Source organism: Camelus ferus, chromosome 29, assembly GCF_009834535.1.
Source record: "Camelus ferus isolate YT-003-E chromosome 29, BCGSAC_Cfer_1.0, whole genome shotgun sequence".
NCBI classification, from domain to species: domain Eukaryota; kingdom Metazoa; phylum Chordata; class Mammalia; order Artiodactyla; family Camelidae; genus Camelus; species Camelus ferus.
Genome location: NC_045724.1, coordinates 27,469,648 through 27,490,923, shown reverse-complemented (window position 1 = coordinate 27,490,923; position 21,276 = coordinate 27,469,648). Strand labels below are relative to the sequence as shown.

Genomic DNA, 21,276 nt, shown 5'->3' with positions numbered 1-21,276 from the left:
CCCACCCCCTACATATTCCTTCTTTGCCACACATAGCTTCTAGGGTCCTTGTGGACATGATTCTGACCCGTGTACCAAGTTTCTACGTTGTGTATTTCAGTTCCCCGCCTTACCCAACGCGCGTCCGCACCGGTTGCCCTGTGCGGGTGGCGGGGCCCTCGGTGGCCGCCCCCGGGGACACCCACACAACCCTTCCGGGTGCGGGGATCAGCGGTCGAGAGAAGCAGGTGCAGCGGGTGGAGGTGGGGTCTGCGGGCCGCGGAGCGAGGGGCCGGCGACGCCTAGGGGCGCGCCACTCTGGACCGGGAGTCGGGCGGGGAGGGGACTGGAGGCAGCGAGGAGAGGCGAGGGAAAACGGCAGAAACCCAGGTCGAGGGTCGGTGGGCTCGCTTGGTTCCGGCTTAAAAGGGCGGGGGCGGCCGAGCCCTCCCGCCGACTTTATCATCCCCTGTTCGGTCCTGGAGAAGTCGGCCTCTTCCCGCCGCCCTGCAGGAGCCAGGGCTGCGGGCACTCGGCAGCTCGGCCCTGGGAAGGAGCCCGCGCCGGGCGCGCAGAGCTGTCTCACCAGGCTCGCGACGCCGACACTCACGCGACCCGCGTCCGGCCGGATCCCCTCAGCGGCTCCGCAAGGATTCCCAGCTAATTCAGCAGCGCTTTATAAGGTAGCAAAACGGAAGGCCTTTGCTCTGCTTTCTTTCCCTCTGTCTTTTTATTTAACAGTAACCTGTCGTTTCTGCTTGGAGGTTCTGAGAAGAATCCACGACCTCTTTGCTCTAGCCTAGGAATTTCAAGTGGGGCCTCTCAGCTTTTAAATGTGCCCCCCCCCCAATTGGTAATCAAGACTGTGGAGTCCTCCGAAATAGCCCTTTCCATCTTATGTAATTAGAAACCCAGAGAGGCTCTGGATTTTCCACGGTACATAATCTATATTTATTCTCTCTCCCCTCCCTCTCCCGCCCTCCCTCCCTCCCTCTGCCTCCCCCCGCCTCTCGTGCGCGTGTGTGCGCGCGCGTGTGCGTGCGATTCCTTTCGTTTCTAGCATTAGGAAACTCGTTCACGGCCGCTGAAAGTCAGGGGAGGCTCAAATTTGGTTTCCCCAGGATTCCTGCCTCCAACGTCAGATAATGTCCGGAAACGCTGCCCCCAGATAAGCATGGGAGCGTTCTTTGGGGCAAGCAATTAACCCCTGTCCAAATATAAAGCGCCAGAGGAAGGTGAGGCTGGAAGACGAGCAAGCCCTTCGCCTTCGCTGGTGAGGAAAGTGCGGCGCGGGGCCGGCCGCGGTGGGCGCCCCGCGCTTCAGCACCGGCGGGGATGGACAGCGTCTCGGGACTGGGCCGCCGCCGCCGCCGGGACGGAACTGCGCCGCCGCCGCCGTCCTCGCCCCGGGCAGCCGGGCTCCCCGCTCCTCGCAGCTAAGAGGCGGCGTCTCCTGGCGCCCCCTCGGCCCCCTCCCCTTCCCTGACCGGCGACAAGTCACCCCCTCCACCTGCCACAACCCCGCGCGGGGCTCGGAGGACCTCTCCTGTCCCACAGATTAAGCTCCCAGCAGCAACTCGAAGACTGATCTTCTCCAGGGCCGAGGAACACGGGCAGAAGAGTGAGGCCGAAGTTCCCGGAGGCCTGAGACACCATGGGCTCCGCAGTCGGGGTCCAGGTGCCGAAAGGGCCTGGCGGGTCCGCGTAGGCAGCGCGCACACGAGGGGACTGCACCCGCTTCGGCAACAGCTTCGTGAGAAGAGGCTCTGGACCCACTCATACTGGAAGGCTTCTAATTCCTCTGCTTGGCAGGTAAGCGGTCATACTGTTATTTCTGCTTGTTTATAACTTGAGTGACTGCTTTAAAGATTTTAACAGTAAGATTAAAGCTATTATTCTTCCTTGTGGATCAAGAAGATAAACAATTTGATTTTTAAATGGTTGTTCCTGCATAATCATCTTTGAGAAATTCTTACCTAATAAACAGTTGGACGTTTTACTTCTCTGAAGTCCCTTATGGGACAAGAATATTAAAAATAATATGTATCAGTATTGATTGCTTATATAATTATAGTAAACTCTTAGTTGGATATTTTTTGAAGATCTAATATCTTTTTGAATGTGTGTATGTCTTTTTTCCCCCAAATTAGTGTAATATGGCATTTTGGGATAGATTTTTTTCTTGGTCTTCTGCATGCAGTTTAAAGTGATCCTGTCTGTTACATAGTATGCAAGACTCAAAAAGTTACTAGTAGTGATGATTTAACCATTTCTTCTATTATATTTTATACAATTATAATATGCCAAACCGTGGGCAGGATCAGACACATGTGTACACACATCTGATTCCTCTCTCTACACCAACCCCAAGTATACCTACACCTGTGGAATCTCACCTGAATAAATACATACATTTTTATGCAGTGTCTTCTTTCCAGTCTTTTAAAGCCTAAGATTGCTTGCTCAAACCAGATCTGCCAGAAGGCAGAAAATGAGCTTTAGTGTGCCTTTTTAGGAGAGCTGGGCTTCCACAGCATTCTGACTTCTTAGTTGCAAATACAAAATATATTTGTCATTGAAGTCCAAAAAGTGATGGGGGCCAATAGGTTTTTGACAAGCCATAAACTTCAAAGTGTTAATTAAATCTATTTTCTGTTGATTCTTACTTCCAGAGTCTTACCCTGAAGCTTTAAAACTACAATCTTTCACGGTGACCTTGATAAGCATGCTGCTTTAATAAAAAGCGTTCACTGGGTAAAGGCAGTTACACAGATTTATAGCCCATGCCTCCCATTTCACTAAGGCTCCATTGGCTCCGATGAGCACATTCAGTTAGTGGAGAGCTTCGACTCACAAGGACAGACTTTTACAATCACGTAAATACATGTGATGCTGTAGGCATCACCAACACTGGGGAAAGAGTTTGCCCTTTTGAGAAATCACAGTTCTGTGGGTTTTCCTTTTCATCTCATAGATCATATATAACTGATAATAAAATACATATCCAGACCTCAGGTGCATCCCCAAATCCTCTGAGGCAGTTAGGATGGTGTTGGTTGGTGTGCTTTGCGTTGGCTGAGGGCAGCAATTGCACTCTGAGGAGAAATCATTCTTAACTGTCACTTGCCACTTACCATGAACCTGCTTGCTTAGCAGAAAGGGAGCAAAGGCATCTGTGTCACTGAGCTCCTCGGGGGCTGTGTTGCCCTATATAGGTCAGAGACGGTCATCTCAGGCAGAGACGTGCACTAGCGGTCTGAATATCTTCCCAGGAGACCTACAGTGCGCTCCTGACACAGCCTGATTTCCTTTCACTTTCTTTCTAATCTGAGCGATGTGGACGTGAAATTACCACACGGAGTAATTAATCACATTTTAAGAGAGTTACAGACTATTGTTAGATTCTTATTTCAGTTGTCAGTTAATAACACAGACTCCCCTGGTTGGCAGAGCATAAAATGGAAGCAGAGAACGTGTCCCAGGAAGCCTGCTGCGGCCGCAGTTACCTTCTTAGTGGCAGAGGGGGCAGGCTTCCTCCATGTGTGGCTGAAACTGCACAAAATAAAAGTTACCTTTGCCTAATCCTGTTGGAGACCTAGTCATAGAAATAAATAACTCACCATTCCAAGCTCAGGCAAGCCACCTGGAAGCTGGAGTCAATCCTTATTTTTGGGGAAGTGTCCTTACATTGAGACAGAGTTTTGTAAATCAATTTAATGCCTATGCAAATTCTAATCTCCAACTGACCCTCCTAAAAAAAGGAGTGGGTGGGCTAATGCAACCAACGCCCCTCCCCCTGCACAGAACCACAGGCTGTCTTTAAAGGGAAATCAATACTTAATTCCAGGACATCCATAGCCCATTAAAGCAGGCTGTTTGTCTTGATGGTTGTTTTCGTCTGTTACCAAAAACGGATGTGTGAGGTTTGGGGAGTACCAGACACAGTATTCAATATCCCTTCCCCAGGGAGAGGGGATTTTGTTGCTAAAGGTAAGTTTTGTTGTGTTGCTTATATTCTGGACTCATAACAGAAAAGTGAAATAGGGTTTCACAATCAAGAAAATGTGAAGTGTATATTGGACCAGAGGATAATTAAGAAATGAGCCCTGGAATCTGTTCAGTTGCTTTTCTTCTTTTAACAAGGAATAGTATGTGGCAAGATGGACAGGGAGTTCTGGTCTGAACATTTAAATTACAAAAATATTATAAAAATACTCATGGATCAGTTTTTTTGCCTACACTGTCTAAATATTAATTGAAGAGTTTAATGTAATTATCGACCATCAGATCACATTGAACTTGAATGTCCACAGCTTGCCTTTGGAATTGCTTGCTTGAGTTTGAACCACGTTATATACATATTTACAAAAAATGTAAAAGTAAAAGATGGTTATTATTGAGATTTAAAAAGGCCCTCAATCACTGACTTTTATTTTCATACCAATTAAAAGGTATAAATTCCAGACAAGCAACCTGCCTATTCACCGAATTCTATCAAGAAGGCAGCAGCCCCTAGTGAAGAAAAGCCAGAAATTATTTCTATAGTCATGTCACCTCCCCTGAAACCCATCCAGTGAATCACAGAATAGCACTCAAGTGGAAAGAGACCTCTTATTTAGGGTTTTCTTCCTGTGTGGCTCAGCAGAACAAGCCGTACATGGCATGCAGTGAAGGAGCCGGCATCCTGCAGCACAAAACACATTATGCATCAATGATGGAGTGGGATGTGTAATGGTTGACAGTCAAGAGATCCGGATTCTTGAAATGGTGGTCATTGGGTGTTGGACAAGTCACTCAACTCACTGAAATTTAATTTTTCTTCCTTAAAAGGGGGAACTTTACCTACCAACTAGGGAACAGTCCTTCATATACGATTGACACCTAAGTATCTGTGGGATAAATGAACAGAAGCCTACTCTGTGGAGTATTAGGAAGTCTCAACATGATGCTGTTGAGAGCATTTTGGAGACTTAAACGCTATAACTTTGAATTACTGTTAGTGATCTCCAATAGCATTCATTCCTTCACTCGTCAAAAAACCCATTACTATGTGGTGAGCATGCCTCTTGCATTTAAGAGCTTTCAGTGTATGGACTATAATACTTTAATATTATATTTTATTAATATATATTGATATGTATTCATATGTCAATATTTTAATATTCATATACCAATATTTTAATTCAGCATCAGTTTTCTTATATCTCTCAATGGAATAATGGAATGGTTTTAAAATATTTATGATTCAAAATGGACACCATGTTTTACACCAAATGGTCAAGTCTAGGTCCATATGACTCAAGTTCATTTTAACTACAGTTGACCCTTGAGCAACAGGGAGGTTAGGGGGCGCCAACTTCCCATGCAGTTGAAAATCCACATGTAGCTTTTGACTTCCCCCAAAACTGAAATACTAACAGCTCGCTGTTGACCACAGTCCTTGCTGATAATAAACAGTTGATTAACACGTTTTTTATGTTATACGTGTATCTACATCTGTTTTATGCATTCATGACATATTTTTGTCTTTTTTCCATATTTCTAGGTTACACTCTTTGACTGCTCATTTTTTCAATTGTTGCAAATCTCCCCCAATTTTTCCAATACATTTACTGAAAACAAATTTGAGTATAAGTGGACCCGGGCAATTCAGATCTATGTTGTTCAAGGGTCAAATGTATTTTCACTTTGACCTTAAATGAATCAATCACTTCCTTCCTGTCATAATTTTCTGGTCTTTAAGGGACAAATAATAATTGCCATAGGTTATATTGATAAGGAAACTCATAGGCTTAAATCAACTTGAAAAAGTCAATATCGGAAAGCACATCCAGAAAGCATCTTGATTTGATTTCTCACTAGTGAAGTTAGAGTGACGTGTGGGCAACTCGGAGCTGACCCAGGGGTACCCTGGGAATGCCGGAGAGAAGGGGTCTTGGTTTAGTCCAGAGCTTGGGTTCTACTCTAAGATGTCTTCAGGAAATCACCAGTTAAGCAACATCTCATTGCTTTTTTTCCTTCATTAGTTGGAGTCTTAAAATTGGCTGATTTTTGAAATGTAATCTTTAAACATTTTGTCTGCATAGACGTTCTAGACTCTGATCAAGAATATACTGATGGTGAGTTTAAGAAATCTAAATTATCATTTGGTATTACAGTCAGTTTCCACATGGTTCTGTGGTTAAACTATTTGAACTGGAAATGGGAAATTATACAATTACCTACTTAGTGATACAATTTTGAGAATTTTTTGGGTTTGATTTATTATCCCTTACCAAAAAAAAGAAAAAGTAAAGAAACAATAGAGAAAGAGAAATGGGAAAAAAGTAGGAGGTGAAGGGTCATTAAAATAATGTCATGTGATCAAGAACTTCTCTTTCTATCATGATTGTGAAGCTTTTTCAGCACATTCTAAGCATGAAAAGTGTCAGAAGATCACTTTAGATTTTCATGAATTTGGTCCTCAAGTTATCATCAAAGTTGAAATAATAGTTTGTTTATTTTTAAATGAAAGAATCATTAAATCAATGCATTAGGAAGTGACTAGTTTTTATCACTTTCATCACATTTAGTGCACGTACTTGCATACATGTTTAAAATTTAAATTTGTGAAGTAGTTATCACTCCATTTCTAATCAGCAATATATTGTCATTCACTCAAAATTTCAGAGCTGAAGATTTAATTTTATATACCTGATGAATTCACAAAATAAATTAACAAAAAACATGAATCTTTTAGAAGTGGTACGAGATTTTCGGTAATATGTTACTCATACAAAACTATTTAAAAGAAAAACGCATCCACTTTGAATCTGCTCAGAGGAATTCGTGACGAGAAATCGTTAAGTATCTGAGAGTAAGACATTTAGGAGCGTCAATAAGAAAACAGTATTGCGTGGTTAAACATGCACTGAGTTCTTAAGAAGCCTAGAGTCTTGCACGGTTTACTTATCAACAGATCATGTGATCTTGGGTCAATCACTTTACCTTAATTTAGCAGCTCATCTTTTTTTGATTCCTTTGTGCAGTCATTATCATGTCCATAAGAAAACAAACAAACAAACAAAACCCTGTAGGTTTAGTTGAGCTCAGAAACTTTTCTTCTGATTCCTCTAAGACCTCTTCTCCTGATTAAGTCCCTGTACTCTTAGGGTGGAAAAGTCATGAGATTTATGATCAGACATATCGGAATTTGAATTCTGGTATAGAGACTCGGTAACTGTACAGACTTGGGCAAGGGGTGCAGGCTTTCTGGGTCTCTTTATTTCCATATGTAAAACAAAGGAAAACGTCACCTCCATGTGCCGCTGGGAACAGTTGGGGCAGAAGGCACAGGGAACACACGGCAGGGACTCAGTCAAGGTGATGTGCGTGATTGTAGTTGGACCCCGTATCTGCCGGTTCCATGCATATCCTTGGATTCGACCAACGAACCACAGATCAAAAATACTTGGAAAAAAAATTTTGGAAAGTTCTGAAAAACAAAAATTGAATTTCCTGCACACTGGCAACTATTTGCATACATTTACAATGTAGTAGTTGTTGTGAGTAATTCAGAGAATACTTAAAGTCTACCAGAGGATGTTGTGTGTGAGGTTGCATGCAAATACTGCACCATGTCACACAAGGGACTGGAGCATCCACAGGTTTTGGTATCCGCGGAGCATCCTGGGGCCCATCTGCCCTCTGACACCCAAGGGCGACCGCACATAGCTTGTTAGGCCAGGCTGCCAGCCGTGGCTCTGGACAGGCAACCCACAGTTGCTCTCTTATTATTTCTTCAGATAAATTCCCCATGTTGTATGTTGTCATCCGAAACACCCTCAGCCGGCCACTATCCGGTCCTTCATGCTTCGCCCTAGAGCGTTTCCTTTCCTCTTTCTGTATCCCAACCGACATCTCTCTGCACGAGTTGTAAGGTCAGTGTCTGCAGGGCTCCGGCAGGCAAGCTGATGAGCGCGCTGGCCAGGGGGGCGTGTGGTGAACTTTGGAGGGCAGGGCCCACCAGAGGCCCTGACTCTGAGCTCTCTGTGGTCAGAGTGAAACCTGGGGACTGAAAAAGACCTGGCATGAAATCTTGTTTTCACCTAATTTAATTTGGAACAAAGTGGACCACAAGCTGGACGCCGCACAAGATGCCATCGGTGTCCAGGAGCCTGCAGACCGTTTCTTTTCTGATTTCAGTGGCATTTGTTAAAAACCAAAATGGAATATTTAGTCAAAGCCTTTTTCCAGTCCTCTCTGTTTTTATCCAAAAATGGGAAAATGAATCATGATTTGGCAAAAAACTTCTTATTATCTTTTAAAAGTTTACAAGAAACGTCTCAAAAAATGACGAATGGTTCAGAGGAAACAGATACGCAGTTTCTTTAAATGGTCAAAAATCTTATGGGAAAAAATAGTCCAGAGAGCAAACAGGGACGCGGCCAGATCAGCAACGCTCCGCGCTGTGTTCACTCCAGCAGCGCTTCCCGCCGCTCTTCCTTCTCCGGCACCTGCGGCAGCCGCTCCAGCCGGGATGGAGCCTGGGTGAACCGGAAGACCGAGAGAGAAGGATGACCAGCTGTTGGCTGCCGTTGGTTAAATGCAAAGTCCCTTCCCCCCCGTACAAACTGTGGTGCAGTTTTCAGGAAAAGGGGAACTGTATTATAGGGTAGAATGAATCTAGCAAAGAGTTCTGGGTCATTTCATGTGTCTACTGCTGATGGAATTCTCAGCAAAAGTGGACTCACAGTCTTGTTGTCTGCCCAAAAGCTTGCTTTTCTAAGAACATGTTAAGATGAAATGTTCATAATGTGACCTTCAGTGTAATTAATGCACCGCAGCTTTGTGGACGTCCAATTACTTCTTGCTCAAAAATGAGTAGCATCCAAACGACACACAAACAGAGGGAGAGACTAATGTGAGTAATAGTGCTTCTTGCTGGATAGCTCTGTTTCTATATTTAGTGGGTTTTCTCCCCATTTATCTTATGGTGAGTCCGCTCCAGTTTGGCTAGACTATTTATCTTTTGTTTCTCTGGTCTGGTTTTAATCTTGAAGAAGTGACACTCCTAAGAGTAGGTTAATCTAATTGCCTGAATATTACACCACTGATTGCAGATAATACAATCAAGGTGTCATATGGTAGGGCATATTTTGAGTTAAGGTAAGTAAGATTAGGGTGGTTCATCTAATTCATTAAATTCGCAGACAAATAGGCTGCTCATTCTTCTCTCTAAGCCATCATTTTCTCTATTTATTATAAATCCTTTAAAGTGATTACCAACATATAAAATTTGTCTATTACCTGCTTATTCAGTGTGCCTATATTTTCCATTTTATATTTTCTTTCCATGGCAGTAAATTTCTGGAAAGCTCTGAAGTTACAGTATTTCACTATTGTGTGAAGCCTTCTTGGATCATATAAGTATGTTCTGGGAAACCTAGCCTTCTCCCCTAGTCCCTGTTCTCAGAGAGACTCAGGGCACTTTGGGTCCCCCTCTAGGGCATCTCCTGTGACTCTCACAGCAGGACCATGAGTCAAACATTATCTTCCCATTTTGCAAATGAGATCATTGAAGTCCAGGAAAGTTCAAAGCTTCACCATAGATTGAGTCAAGATGAGGATTTGGGTCAGTATTTCATACTTTTCCACATCCTATTGCTGGTTTAGGAAGAGAACATGCTTTTTGTCCCACCGATCACACGTTTTACTTGCTTCAAATTATGATCAAAACAAACCAAGCAACTGCATTTTGCTAACTTTTGCTTTTACTGACTAAGGAACTGGGGAGTTTCGATCCTGAGGGATTTTGAAGGGCTGGTGTGTCATCTTGGCTTTAATCTTACACAAATAGGGAGGTTTGCGGACGTCATAACCACATCGAGTGCCATATTGCAGACGTTTTGGTGAGTCATGAAAGACCGGGGCTGATTCTGTTGTGGTAATTCAGATCTGAGGTGATGAGAACTTGACCTACGGGGTGAAGGCTAGGACTGGATTGTAAAATGACAGGTGATGCCACTAACAAAGGAAGAACCCAGAGGAGGATCCCAGATGAGATCATGTGTTTGATGTGTGACGGATGCTGGCGAACACAGACGACGCTCATGTGAAACGCTCTTCTTTGGCAGGAAGGGTGTCACACTTGACTTGGGACATGTCCAGTGGGTGATGAAAGGGTGCAAGGACCAAATGTCAGGTGAAGGAGGTACAACCTGCCATGTCCAACTCAGAGTTATTGAGAAGGAGGTTGTTGCTGAAAGATATGAAAATGTAGTAACTATTTAAGAGAATGAAGGAAAAGCAATAGTTTATGAATATAAACACCCACATTTGAGGAGGGAGAAAGAATAAGAGAGAAGATGATGAATGTGTACTTAGAAAAGTGTAAGGGAAAACAGAGTTTCAAGGGAAAAAATAGATGATTTGACACTGCAGAGCGAGGAAAGGAGTAAACATTCAAGTGCGTTCAAGAGCAAGTGGGTTTGCCCCAAAGTAGATCTCTGGGCATCTTGGAGAGAACACTTCTTGAAAAATGGCTGACATCATCTTCAGACTAAGGTCTTAGGCATCAAACTAAGGGCAAGATAATGGAAAGACCACACTCACTCTAAGAATGTGACAGAAGCAGTGTAATCCACCCTGTCACTCTCAGCTCACAGCCCCCTTTAGAATTTGGTAACAGCAAGTTCCTGGGAGCGTGAGCGTTTTGTTGAATTATATCAGTCTTGCTTGTGGTGTTGGAGGTCTGGTGAGAAAAAAGCATTATTTATTGAATAGTAAAGCCAAGAGAAATACAGATAAGACTTGGGGAGAGAGCTATTTAAACTCCTATTTTCTCTGATGAGTTATATATTCATTTTTAAGTGATCATGTAAAATATATAAAATATTCAGTAATTACTCATTTGGTTTAGTCACTGGAAAATTAACTTTTCTCCACTAGTAATATGTAATGCAGTGTTTACTTGAAAGGCTGAAATTAATCTCTAATAATAATGTCTTTTTGTTACATTATTTTTAATATCCTCATCAACATTAGATATTGTGTAAAATTTCCATATTTTTTTCAGAAAGAAATCTCTGAGGATGAAAATGGGTGCCAGACGTATTCTGACTAACCTAAGTACTCTCGGTGCTTTTTATCTCGTATGAGCTGAGTGACATAGAAACACTGCCCCTTCCGTGGAAATAGCTGGAATTTCCAAGAGAATTCAGGCAAACAAAAAAATGTGTTTTTGTCTAATATTCAAATTCCTTCCTCCAATCACTCAAATTCTCCAGGTAGTTGCCTGATTTTATCTTGGTCCAAAGGGAGTAAATTATCTACTTTCTGGAGGCCAATTAAGTTTTCTAAACCGACAGAGCACCATTTAGCAAATTACCTTCTCAGTGCACTAAAAGACTCACCAGTAACCCAAAGGAGTTAATGTGCTACCAAACAGTGGGAGATTTATTCCCTCATCACTGACGGAGTCAGATGGTTCAGAGCGTTAATGTGGGTTTTTGCGTTGAGCCAATGAGTCACATTTGAGTCACCGTGGGACATGTTGTTAAAGAGTTTGTGTGAGCTAACGCCGTAGAGGGTAGGAGTTGTGGACAAGGGAGCAGGGCAGTGGGAGAGGGGGCGCTGCACCCTTGAAAAGTGCTATCAGCTATTATCTGAATGGAATCCCTGTACCGTATCTGTATATTTGGCAATGATGGGCAAGTTAGCAACCCACAATCACAGGGAGTTATCTGGTTATAGATTTGTAAAAAGTGTTCTCTGAGATTTTAATGTAGTGGCCATTGGCTATTTTTGTCCCGGTTTTATTTGAGAAATGGAAGTAACTTCTTGCCGATTATGAAATGCAATGACTTGGATGTAAATGAGCACAGTAAACGCAGCTCCTTGGTTGTAAGCCTTCTCGTGCTTCTCCACAAACTCACCAGGAGTTGTACTGAGCCCGCTTCACTGTTTGCTCTCACGTTCTGTTGCTCTTGCTGCTCCACCTGGAGGATCGCCTGGAGCCTCTTCCCTTTTCCCTGTAGGTCATGTTCCAAGCATGTGCCTGTGTATCACATGCTGTTCTGCCCACCACATCACAGGCAGCCTGCGTCGTTGAGGGGACACTGTCAACAGTGCTGACAGGTGTCGATTTACCACTCATGCTTAGGAAGAAATGAAATTGTTTTGAGAAATAAGCAATTCTGTTAAGCACAATTCAATGTTTTTTTCCCAACAAAAATGAAATTTCTTTAAATCTTGTCCAAACTTAATTTCTGTGAAATTTTCTTCTTTTTGGATCTGTACAAAAGCAGTATAATCAAGGAGCAATCAGTTAAACGGAGCCTGGAGATCACTTACATTATTTTTACAAGCACATAAAGCCCCCACCCAGTGGGCTATTTTCTCCTGAGCAGAACTGACAAAACTCCAAATGAAACGCGGTCTCTTCCTTCAGAATATTTGCATGGGAGCTTCCCTTCCGTGTGCTCAGCTGAGCCAAATCACTGAGCTTTTCAAGTTCATCCAGATGCACATTAAGAGGGTGAATCCTAGGAGCGGGGTGGCATTCCAGTTGATACAAGTCCTGAGCGTCAATCTGAGACCGTATCATAATGATTCTTAATGAACATAGAAGTTGAGCATTTGGAACAAAACTGTAATGTGGCCAAAAAAAAAAAAAAAAAAAAGGTTTGGCCTCGGATGAATTACTGAGCGTCTCTTTTCGTAAAGAATAAAGGCTCTCTGGCTTCTAACAAAGAGTTTGTGAGCTGTATGGCAGTATTTTGAACAAGGAGGTCATTTATAAAAGCGCTCCTTATGTTTAGGAAATAATTACGGATGCAGCTGCAGGTTTTAATGACTTTTAATAAAGCATGTTATAAAGTGAGCTAGCAGTAAATGTGTAGCAGGTGATCCTGAATCAAGACGTTATAGGACACCGTGAGCTCTACACGCTGGACTGTTAAAGCAATACGCATGTCTATGTAATGCCAGTGGATCTATAATTTTCTAGGATATTTTGAAGGAGAGTTGGAGGCAGGTTAAATTTTAGTGAATGAGATATCAGCTAGCTCTGCTCAACCAGTGAAATGCTTTCCTTGTGTAACTGATAAAGTGAAGAATTGGAAAGCTTTTTAAATGTTTACAAATGTCTACGAATGACAGAACAAGATTTGTGTGTTAATGTACGAAGATACAGTATTCCAATCATTTAAAAATTTTGAGTCTTTAATAAGGAAAGTTGAATGTATTTTGTAGTAAAAAAAATGCCTTGTTAGAAATAATCTGTGTTCCATACTTGTTTTGCTGGCATTGCCAAAATCCAGATTTCAATGTCAAGTGGTCAGAATGCTGGTGGACAAAGGCACACACAGCTCACAAGTCGCCAGTTTCAGTTTGTACAGGTAATTTGAGGCCGCCTTGGCATGTAAATGGTACAGTACAGATTCCTTTTAAGGACGAAGCTTGGTCTCCAACCTCAGGAAGACCAGAGTCGGACGAGGTGAAGCAAGGGTATCCAGTCACAAAGTCATCACAAGGAAGGGCTGAGACATCCACGCGGGCTGTCAGGTTAGGAAGCTGACCCTCGGGACACTTCCGAAATGCGTTAAAGGCTCAGATTTAGTTTGTGGCTCAAGTTGGAATAAATAGCCATACATTATGCTTTAATCAATGCTGCTGCTCCAAAGATGGTAAAGGAAAACTGAACACTGTTCATGGTTCCTTCTGGAGCCCTGGTTCAGGGTAAATGAGCAACCTGGGATGTTGAGAAGCTAGAAAGGAGGCGGGCTATAAGTCTTCCAGCATCTCCAGCAGGTGAGACTGAATGTCTGTCGGGGACACCGAGACACTGCTGAGGACAGCAGGGCTTTATCTGGGTGGTCACTTTTAAAATTGTTTCTTAAATAATAATAAACTCAAAGGATGCTGCAGAGATCGCTCCTTGTGAAGCCTCCCCCCAGCTCCCTCCAGTGGTGACGTCTTACGTCATTCTGGTGCAGTACCAGACCCAGAAACTGGTGCTGGCACAATGCTGTCAAGTAGGCTATGAATCTTATTTAGAGTTCATCCATGTTTGTCTGAACTCATTGTGTGTGTGTGTGGTTCTATGTAATGTACCCCACGTGCTGATTTGCGTAGCCATCTCCGCAATCCAGATATAGAATGCTTCATTAACATGATAGAAATTCCTCATTCCAACCCTTAACAGTGAGACCCAGTCCCCAGGCTCCTGGAAACCACAAATCCATTCTCCATTTCTAGAATTCTGTCATTTTGAGAATGTTATGTAAATGATATCTTATGGTATATGATCTTTCGATTCTAACTTTTGTTTTTCCACTCAGCATAACACCTTTGACATCCACCCAAGTAGCTGCGTATGTCAGAAGTGTATCCCTTTTAATTGCTGAGTAGTATTTCATGGTGTAGATGCACCAATTTTTTGGTCCATGTACTGGGTGAAGGATGTATGGGTTGCTTCAGATTCAATAGCTGGAAAAGATGTGTAACAAAAGGATCTCTGATTCACGGCTGGTGGGAATGCAAAATGGCACAACCACTTTGAGTTACAGTTTGGTGGTTTCTTTCAAATCTGAATATACTTTTATCACAAGATCCAACAACTGTGTTCCTTGGTAGTACCCAATTGAATTGAAAATGTATGTCTACAAAAAACCCTGCACACACAGGTGTTTATAGTAACTTCATTCATAGTTGTCAAAACATGGACGCTACCATGATGTCCTTCAGCAGGTAGATGGGTAAATAAACTGTGGTACGCAGACAATGGGATAGTATTCACCACTAAAAGAAAATGAGCTACAAAGTTATGCAAAGATCTGGTCTCCCTGAGTTTCTGGCACTTTGTCTGCAACGTAGTAAGTGCTCAAAAATATGAGTGGAACAAGCAGGTTGTCTGCCTTCTTAAAGAAGACTGATACTACATGTAAATTTTGCTCTGCTGTTTAATTTCAATACAATCCCATTCACCTTATTTCTAACCTCTTAGTTTGAAAATCTCAATCTTACGGAAGAGTTGAATCATACAATAAAACCTGCAGACCCTTCACCTAGACTCACTGCTAACGTCACTGTCACGACTGAGGTTCAGTGTCGTGTTGTTCCATATTGTTTTTAACCATCTCAGACTAGTCATTATGGCTGGTTTTTAAAGGAGTCAGCATTTTTCTAGATTTACTGATAACTTTTTGCTAACTCCTGCTTTTTTCAAATGAACTGAGATGTAATTCATATAATGTAATATTCACCTTCTTAAGATTTATAATTTCGTGGTTTTCAATGTGTTCACGAGGTCATGCAGCCATCACTGCTGTCTGAGACCAGAATGCCTTCATCACCCAAAAACAAACTGTCTCTATTAGCAGTTGATCTTCATTTTCTTCACCTCTGAGCCTTTGGCAAACTCTAAACTACTTTCTATCTCTACGGGTTTCCCTATTCTGGACATTTTTTATAAACGCAATCATAAAATACGTGGTCTTTCGTGATTGGCATTTTTTACTTAGCTTAATGTTGTCAAAGTTCACCCACGGTTGTCGCATGGATGCAGACTTCACTCATGTACACGGCTGTGTGCTGTCCCGTTGCAAGCACATACCAGGTTTGGTTTATCCATTCATCAGCTAATGGGCATTTTGGTGTTTCTGTTTTTCTGACTGTCATGAATAGCCATTAATATTAACATTCATATACTCGTTTTTACATGAACACGTAATTTTGGTTTTCTTGGGAATATCCCTGGGGGTAGAATGCCTGGGTCACACGGATTAACAACTTAATTAACAGGCCAGCACACGCTTAGCACTAGTGTGTCCAGGACCGTGAAAGTTGAGGGGAGAAAAAAGTAGTCTAGACAAAGGGCTAATCAAACTGGCCATGCAGTTCTGAGGCTTTTAGTGGAAAGTATGGATTCTAGACCATGTTCCAGACTTTCTGCATCCTCATGTCATCTCTAGAATGAGAGAGCAGTGACTTAGAAGAGCATGTGTGTGTATGTGTGTGTTCGTGTGTGCATCTGTGTATCTGTGCATGTATGTGTGTGTGTCTGTGTGTGTATGTGTGTGCGTGTGTGTGTGTGTGTGACAGCACTCCTGGATGTTCTGATGTCATTTTCTGAGAAGTGTTTGCAGAGCCTTCTAATGAAAGGAAGAAAGAAGTGTATTACCAGTGACCCTCATACGATTTCCCTTATTAAGGGCCCTCGGAGCCACCACTCATTTCTGGTGTTAAGCAACAGGCAGTTCTCAGAGAGATTTTACATGCAGGGATGTCTGGACAAGTGGGCCCCTGTGGGGAGGGAGAGCTCTGACGGAAGCACCCCAGCGGAGGAGGTGGCTCTGTCCAAAGAGCTGCTGGTCCCCGCCTTCCCAGGCCTGGTGAAGACAGATGCCAAGGCATTGAACCATGGTCTGCAGCACCCAAATCTGAGTGTCCGTTGGCTGTGGCCTCTCTCTAGTGCACCTGTCATGGTTCTTTGTCCTCCACCTGCAGCTCTGGCTCCGTGCACGCAAGCTGGAGTTCAGCACCTCGGCCAGGGCAACCCCAGCTCTGCCATTCTCCACACAGCCCGGCACACGCCCTCATTGTGGTCTTTACAATTTTTGTTCTCATCTTAATTCTCCATTCATTTCTCCTACTGGACCATGAGATATGGTTGTGCCTTTCCTGTTTTGTAAATGCCCTGCTACAGTTTCTCCGATTTTTCAAAGGATGTGGATGCCCATGAACTTTGGCATTCACAGTTTAAAGGAACTAATTGGCTATGTGAAAATGAACCCAATGAAAACTAATTAACGTTGAAATTTAAAAATGTCTGTGAATGCTGAATAGAATCCTAATTGGAACGGATCACATGAGCTTAATTGGCAGTAGCTGAGTTTCTGAAATGTGAGGATCTCGAGGTCACAGTGAACTAATGGATATAATTTAAAGGCTCGGTGCATGGGTAAGGGCCATTAACAGGGTTGGCCAAAATTATGTCAGCCAAATTGATGCCTTTTAAAAATAAATTTTAACGTTGATTTAGATAAAAGGAAGATTTTCTTTTATTTTTTATAGGTGGCTTCTCTGATTATTTGCCTTGAAAATACAGGTGGCTGAAAGTATCAAAGCTGCTTTTGCTACGAATTGAATTTTTTAGTGAACTTAATATTCTTTTAAGAATTAGTACGCAGCCTGCAGTATTAGAGAATGGCAGAAGTACACTTCCTGTTTGGTAATTAAAATGTAAATTGCCAAGTTGGTTCAAGTAACATTTTCAGTGTCTTGATTGTGGGGATAGTTTTAAACGCGTACATTAAATATGGGCATTTGCTGTGTGTCAATTGTCTTCACCGAGGCTCTAACAACAACTAACTTTCTGTGTTTGTACTTTTGAAAGGTGGCTCTTAGAAAATGTAAGATGACCTGTGTGGCCTGAGTTACATTCCTGCTGGAGGCACTGGTGGGGGGCTTCCGTTTTGCAGGAAATGTGGGGAACGAGAGATACATGAAGCAGCCCCCCAGATTCAGGGAGCTACGTCCAGAGTGTGGAAAGGGTGGGATGAATGACAAGCCTTTTCCAATAAACAGAAGGCAAGAGAGACGACAGCTGAACGGGTTCATGAAAAATACCAACCAAGTGCCATGCGTGCCCTTTTCAGAGCCGGACTTCCCACTTCTCTCTACAGAGCTGCTCGGCTCTGCTGGTGACACCGTGTTCTCTCTGTCCCTCCCTGTCTGTACGACTGTCCCAGTTCCTTCCAGTTCTTCTGTTTCTTTACTCCGCCAGACCTGCAGGCTAGGGATCCGGGCAGGGTCACTGGCTCTGTCTTCTGCCTCTTTCCTCATCTTCCGTCATCGCCCGGCTTCAATCCTACCTCGTGTCTGTCTCTGACTCTGGCTTCTCCCCTCCACGGCTGTGCCCGCAGCCTCCTAATTGGTCCTCTGGCTCCTTCCAAACCCATGCCACTCTCGGAAGCATTTCCTAAAACACAAACCCTGACCTTTCCACGCCCTCACCTCTGAACTTCAACGACAGGGTGACTCCTGGGCCACATTAGCAGAGCTGCTCCCAGGCTGAGCCCACCTGCCTCTCCGGGCTCACATGCGGTCATCCCCTCGGGTCACTCCAGAACGGCAGAGCCAGCACCACACTGCTGATCACCTTGCGTGGCGTAGCTGATTTAATCCATGCAGGGCCCCTAGCAGGTAGGGGACGGCTGCGCTCTCCACCCCACAGAAGGAGCCGCAGGTTGCATGTCTGTTAGACTGGGGACCCAGATGACGACCATGGCCACGTAGCCAGGATTCAGACTCACCTCTGTCCTGCACGCATGAGCCTAACGTCTGGGTGGTTCCTCCCTCCCTCCCCACCCACTTCTCTCTCTTTTTCTCTCTCTCTCCCCCATTGTTTTCTTGGACTTCGTGATAGTTTAGATAATTAAGATAATTACGCTGCTTACCAGCAGGCAGCGATCAGCAGGCAACTTAGCTCGCTGAAAGGACTTAATTCGAAGGGTGTGAAAACGGATTGTTTACAAAGTGTGGGTAGAAGATGGGGAAACAGCCAGAGCAAGTGGTGCCCTCCTGGAGGTGCCTGCAGGGGCAGAGGGTGGAGCCTGGGAACCCGACCTGCTCCCAGGGAGGGCGACTCTGTGGACAGCGCCTGCCAGGTTCTGTGTTTGCCTAAAAAGTCACTTTGCCACTCTGAGGACTTCGCAGGCAGGGGACTCGAGAACAAACGGCCCAGACTCTCTTCCCCAGCCTCCCGTTTCCTGCTGGTGCCTCTCACTGACTTCATCCAAGCAGAATCCAGAGGAAGGAAGACACAGTCTATCAGGTCAGCGTCCTGTGGCCAGAGGCGAGGGGAGAGGTAGAGGTCAGGATTTCTGAATACGGAACTACCCTATAAATAGGTCACGTTGTTACAGTTACACAGACAGTATCGTGCCAGCGTGCCAGCGTCTGGCTCTGTTTGCCACTTCCCCTCAGCGTGTTGTCTATGCGCCTGGGGTTCAGCCCTCCTAAGCGCAGCACAGCGTCCCCTCCTAGTGACCCGCCACCTCGTGGGTGGACCCAGATTGTGCCCAGTGACCAGATGCTGTGCACAGTGGTCGGGGAAAGCCCCTGCCTGTGCCTCCTGAGGACACGTGAGCTTGCTGGGTCAGAGGTCTCCACATTTTTAATTTCGTTAAGTGCGGGCAGACTGCTGTGAGCTTTCGCTCTCTCCGCTGGTGCGTGAGGAGCTCCGCTCTCTCACATCCTGGACAGCTTCAGTGCTGCTATTCTGGTGGTAAAGGTCAATGCGGTAGCACTTGTATGTGTCCTTCCATTATTACTGACACATTACAGAATCTCTTTGGTTTTTTTCAACCATTAAAATCCCATCTGTAAATGGTCTGTTTATAGTCAGATGCCAGTAAATAGCTTAGCAGAATGACAAGCACCGTGTGCCACACCTTGTGGTCTCATCACAGGTTCAGCAGCCCCTTGCCGTCGGCCACTGAGCAGACACACAACACGTGCTCACATGATAGAAAGCGACGTGCCATGCTTCGCTGTCTGTACGTCTGATTTCTGCCACCCGTCTTTCGAGGTGGCTTAGCAACCACAGGCATCATGTCAACGAAATGACTCTCTTAAGCTGTCAGTCAACTGGCTTCTAAAATAACCAGACTGACAACCTGCTCTCCAGCTGCTCCGCGTGCTCCGTCCGCCCCCAGTTCTTCTATCCTCCTGAAGGGCACTGGGCTCCAGAAGGAGCTCCAAGCGCGGGGCTTCCTGGGAGGACGGCAGGTGCCAGGAGGGCCCAGGGCCCAGGAGGCTGACAGCACCGCCCCTCTGCCTTCTATGGAAAACAAAAAAGAGCAAAACCAATGTATTTATATGTGTGTATGTGTGTATATATATGAAAAAGCCAAAGTGAAGAAACCTTAAAAAACACAGTTAATCTGAATATTAACTACTGTTTATTATTACGTTTATCATAAAGTTCCCCATTAAACATTAATTACCATATAATTTGCTCTCGTCGTGTGATGAATATTCTGAGTGAGTACCTAATAATTATGCACGTCGTATCCCACTTAAGTACCATTTAGTCCAACTTTAGTCTTCGGACCTGCAATGTTCAAAGCAGTGTTACAGGTTTGTTAAGTTAGTTTGGTGCTAACAGACACGCACACTCACTCTCATAGCCTCCCGGGCTCTGTGGTCGAGGGATTCCCCTTGGAGCCTGGAAGTCCCTGGTGAGGGAGGTGTCCTCCAGATCGGCACCCCCTCTGCGCTCTGCTGGGGCTCCTGGTGCAACAGGTTTTATTTCTAGAGGCACATGTCGGCTATGGGACAGCTCTGAAGGTTCAGGGGGCCGGTGTAACCTTTCTCATTGATTGGCTGGCCTTCTACACCCCAAAGACGCTCACTAAGGCAGGTGACCCATGGCAACCCAACCCTACAAGCCTTTCTTCTGGCGTTGGTGAGTCTGCGGTGAGCCCTGTCCCCCCAGCCGTGCTGGGCTCAGCCCCACTCCAGAGTCAGGCTGGGGTGGTCCTGTGTCCCACGTGCGGTGTGCCTGCCGGGGGCCAGACTGAGGGGCGGCAGCTACCAGGGTCTCGTCCTCACAGTGACACGTGGAGCACGACCAGGCAGCCAAGATCACCCTCCTCATGGCCCCAGTTGGCCTTCTGGTCACTGCGAGTCCGCTGTCGGCCGGCAGGGCCAAGTCCCGCAGGCGCGGCGGGAGGGGACTGCCCGCAGCGGGGGAGGGGTGGGGGCGGGAGTGTTTCCTGGACGACACTTCAGAGTATCGTCCCTCCCACATCTGATCTCTGCACGAAAGCAGGTCATCGCGAGCATCCTCTTTTATTGCAAACAACGTAAGCGAAGACCAGAAAGATGAAATGTCTCTCCCGGTCACTCCAAGTAGAAAGGCCAAGAAGCCGACTCACTCGGAGTCCAAAGCTGCTGTTCTTTGCATCTGTGTCACAGCCTCTCTCTGGCCCAGCTTCCAGACCATGAGTATTAATTCTGGAAGAAGACGCCATACTCCTCTGAAGATTTTCCTTTTCAGAACAGCTTTCTCCTTCCTGCCAGTCACCGTCAGCATCCTTTTATTGTCCAGATGAATTCTAACTCTTGGATACTAGAGGAGGGGTGCTCACCTCGCAGTTCATCCAATACTATTGGACAATAATCTCCAGCTCACCATCACAGAAAAATCTATTACCGCAGCTGGGCAAAATGTTTTAAATAATTTCACAGCTAAGATAATTCAGTACATGTCTGACCAGTTTGCGCCTCAGTGGGAATCTAGGAAGAAAA

At 44.7% G+C, this 21,276-nt stretch overlaps 1 protein-coding gene across 1 annotated transcript in view; it reads left to right on the top strand.

Moving 5' to 3' along the window:
• Positions 1–419: 419 nt before the first annotated feature.
• The window catches only part of SNTG1 (syntrophin gamma 1), a 357,968-nt gene continuing 337,111 nt past the window's right edge, over positions 420–21,276 (top strand). The window contains exons 1-2 of the mRNA XM_032469883.1: positions 420–662; positions 1,040–1,791. The gene's annotated coding sequence lies outside the window, so the exon portion shown is untranslated. The remainder of the gene's footprint in view (positions 663–1,039; positions 1,792–21,276) is intronic.